Source organism: Oryx dammah, unplaced genomic scaffold, assembly GCF_014754425.2.
Source record: "Oryx dammah isolate SB20612 unplaced genomic scaffold, SCBI_Odam_1.1 HiC_scaffold_14, whole genome shotgun sequence".
Lineage (NCBI taxonomy): Eukaryota > Metazoa > Chordata > Mammalia > Artiodactyla > Bovidae > Oryx > Oryx dammah.
The window spans coordinates 33,101,510-33,105,614 of record NW_024070198.1 but is presented as its reverse complement, the minus strand read 5'-3'; positions in this window follow the sequence as shown (position 1 = coordinate 33,105,614).

Sequence of the window (4,105 nt, the reverse complement as noted above, 5' to 3'; positions counted from 1 at the left end):
AAAGACTGTGATGAACATAAGTTAAAATATAAACTATAGATGAGTGACTTTGCAAATGACATCAGGTAAACAGAAGATCACAGTTTGGTCATCTTCCTCTTTTATACCATGTCATAAACTCTTTTTTAAAGAGTTTTAGATCTTGTATATTGTTTGTGTCCTCATGAAAGTTCCCAAGATAACACTGAGTAGTCCATAGAAACCTGTTGAGAAAATAGCTTATATTGAAAAGGTCTGTAGGTGGGCTTTTAAGTTAATTGGATCTGACCTCACACCAAAAAAAAAAAAAAAAGGTTATTAAAAATCATTAAGAATATTTTATTTGAAAACATTATCAAAATAGAATAAAGAAAAGGTATAGACCTTGCTTCTTTCTTGCTAAAGAAAAGGTATATAACCCCATATTTAGTGATTCCTTCTGTCAACATATTTTTATAACATCATTTATTTATGTTAAATTTTTATTTGGCTGGGTCAGTTCTCAGTTGCAGCGTGCAGGCTCCAGGGCATAAGGGCTCAGTAGCTGCAGCCTGTGACTTAGTTGCCCCAGAATGTGGGATCTTAGTTCCCTGACTAGGGATTGAACCTACATCTTCTGCACTGGAAGCATAGTCTTAACCAGTGGACCACCAGGGAAGTCCCTTAATATAAATGCATTAGCACTGGCTGTGCACAGTGCACTGTATTTATGTGCTAGAAATATGGTCCCGAGCAAGGCAAATATGCATCATTCCCCTCTGAGGGGTTTAACATACATTCTAGATCAGGGCTGTCCACTAGAACCTTCTGCAGTGATGAAAACACTCTGTACTTATTTGTAGCCACTTGCCATGCAGGGCTACTAAATAATTCCAGTATAGCGAGTACAACTGAAAAACCAAATTTTTAATTTTATTTTGCTTTAGTTAGTTTAAAACTTTAAAGTCCCACGTGGCTAGCAGCTACTGAATTGGGCAGCCTAGCTCCAAGTTCAGTATTGTGAGTGCAAAGTTCACTTATACCCTTAGATTTCCAGAACCATCTAGCCAGAGTTGATATTGAGAATGGCTCCCAAGGTCTTTCCAGATCCTTGCTCATTAGACAAATACTTCATCAACAAGCACATGTTTTGCCTATCTGTAAATTCAGCTTCACCAAAGAACCCTGAGTTAATCCAGCTTCTGAATCTGAAAGCCCTCTCCCTTGGGCCTGTTTATGATAGTTTAAATTCTCTTTATCATCCCAATGAAAGTATTTGACACAAGTTTTGAGGAGAAAGGGGACGGGTGGGGCTATTGTAGTGCTGTAGCTTCTCAACTGATTAAAGAATTATTATTGCTCCCTTCTTGTCGACTCCATCCCTGCCATCTACCTGCGCACACACACACACACACACACACACGTACACACACACACACACGTACACACACACGCACATCTATTGAAGAGCATAGCGGTTCACCCTCTACGTAATGATGAACACTTTTCTAGAATCCATGCTCACGTGTCAGCAGCTTTATGTCGGAATGGATGCATTTGACCCTGCACGTTTATTGCATATCTTACCAGCTGCTGTTTAGGTTTCACTCTGAATAGTTTGTGTCCTCAGCAGAAAGAACAAAGTGGAAAGAGACGGGCACCCTCTGGGGCTTGTTCTAGAGACATGAGGCAACCATTAGCAAAATGGAGTGGCCAAGAGGTGGCAGCTCCAAATGCCCTGCTGGAAAGTTGAACAAGCACAGAAAAGATGTTGCCCTGGGAGCTGGAGGCACTGCACAGAGCTGGGGCACTCAGGTAAATCTCTTTGCATGGCCAGCTCTGGTTTCTTCCCCAGCAAGACTGCACCAGATTTGGGCCTAGATTGTATGATGGCCAGGACTAACTTTATACACACACACACACACACACACACACACACACACACACAAACATATCGTTGCAGCAGGTCTTAGTTTTGGCATCTGGGATCTAGTTCCCCGACCAGGGATCAAACCTGGGCCCCCTGTACTGGCAGTGCAGAGTCTTAGTTACTGGACCATCAGGAAAGTCTCCAAGGCTAGCTTATAATCCATTCTTGTTACCACCTCTCCTCCAGAAACACGCCCAGAACAGGGCTCTCCCTTGCAGGGACAGTTGGCTCCATCACTCTGCAGCCCTCCACTCCACCTTAACTCTGGTCATCCCCCTGGAATCAGGTGGCATGAACATCAAGGGCAGGTGTGGAAGGGGAAGGTCACAGAGGGCTCTGTGTACCCAGGATGGCTGTGGATGTGGCTGGGGATGAACAGCGGGAGGAGGGTCTGTCCTCCCCTCCCTGCTCTTATGAATTATATTTCTCAGAGGCACATGTCCTTTCAGCCTTGGCCTCAGACCTGCCCCCACCCATCCGCAGGCTGTCGTACAGTGCTCTTTGTTGAGTCACAGAAGACTCCAAAAGGTGGGCTCTGGGACAAAAGCCTCAATCAGGAGGCTTTTGGGCCAGTTCAGTCACCAGCTTTCCGTGGAACCACTACCACTGTTAGGAGGAAGAAGAGCCATGTTTGGACCTAGATTAAGTCCTGGGAAAGAGTAGCTGGCTTTCAGCACTGGAAAGGAATGAGACTGGATGAGGAGCAGCCTGCAGCCCCATGCCACATTCCTCTCCATCCTAAAGCTTCCGCACCTCCCCCGCCTCCCAGTGGCGTACAGGGACTCAGAGTCAGGACAGGCTGCTTCTTCCAGGCCTTGGTTGACACTCCCCAGTGGCAGAGAGCCAAGAGTGGAAACCAGGCTTCTCTGCTCAGGAACAGGTTCTTTTCTGGAGGGGAAGAGATGGGGGATTATCATCAGCCTCTTCCAGAGCTATCGAAAATGAAGGTCATTTTCCCTTTAATGTTGTCCTTGTGCAGGTTCCATGTTCTGCAGCCTCTCAGAAGATACACAGGCCTCTCCCCGTGACCCAGGGCAGTTATGCTCCCTCAAAGGGCTCCCCCTGTCCAACAGCCATCCGGTCAGCCAAGAATGGCAGATTGCAGGACCCCACACCAGAACTAGTGCATCAGAATCTTTGGGTTGGGGGACACCTTGAAATCTGCCCTGAGACTTCCTTTGGGGGAACAAAGCCATTCATGTGGGAGACACCCCTAGAGCAGAATCTTCATGACAAGTACCCCAGCTGGTTCAGCTTCAGATGGAATGTTTTGGGAGGAAGAGAGGGCTGGGAGCAGGCTCGCCTCCCTCATGGTACAGGGAAGAGCGTGGACTGGGAGCCAGGAGTCCTGTGTCCTCACAGCACTTCCGGGAGCCATATAGACACTTCAGTGTCTAAGTCTTCAGGCTCTTCTTCCCCCAGTGTGGGGAGGCTGAAGGGCCTGTGAGCTAAGGCTTGTCCATCCATCTCATCTCAGTTTAAATGTCTGGGCAAAACAGAAGGAGGCCTTCTGGGCTTCAAAGCAGTGTATCCACCCCTACTGTGGATTCCCAGACAGTTTTATCTTGATGATTTTTTAATTCCTTCAATAAGATGGCTTGATTTCTACTTATGAAGATTTAATACATAAATATATTAAAATACATATATTATTTATTTACTACACCTGTATTTATTTTTCATTATAAACATGACATATGCTCTTAGTAAAAAAGAGAGAGAGAGCAATTCAAACATTACAGAAATGCCTCCCCCCGAAGGCCGACTGTGATCACACTTCTCAGAGGTGATTCTTATTGACAATTAGATGTATGTTCTAAGAAGACCAAAAAAAAAAAAAGATTGAGCAGCAGTGGCAGAGCTAATCTTTGCTAAGTGCTCACTCCCTGTCAGGCAATGTGCAGACCATCCATTTCAACCTTACAACAACCCCCACGGGGTGAGAATTTCTTTCCCTAATTAGGGTTGGGGAAATTTCATACATACCAACCCCAGTCATTTTTGTAAAAGTGTGATGATACTCCACTTACTGTACGGCAACCTGCTCCTTTCATTCTTAAGGCATTGTGCACATCTTACCTAATCATAAATGTGAAACTTCGAACATCCACAGAACGTTCACTTAAATGAAGTCGTTATAATTGAGCAATTCCCAAAGGATTTCTGTTGTGTTGTAACAAACAATGCTACTGTGAACAACTTTTTAACGGATATCTT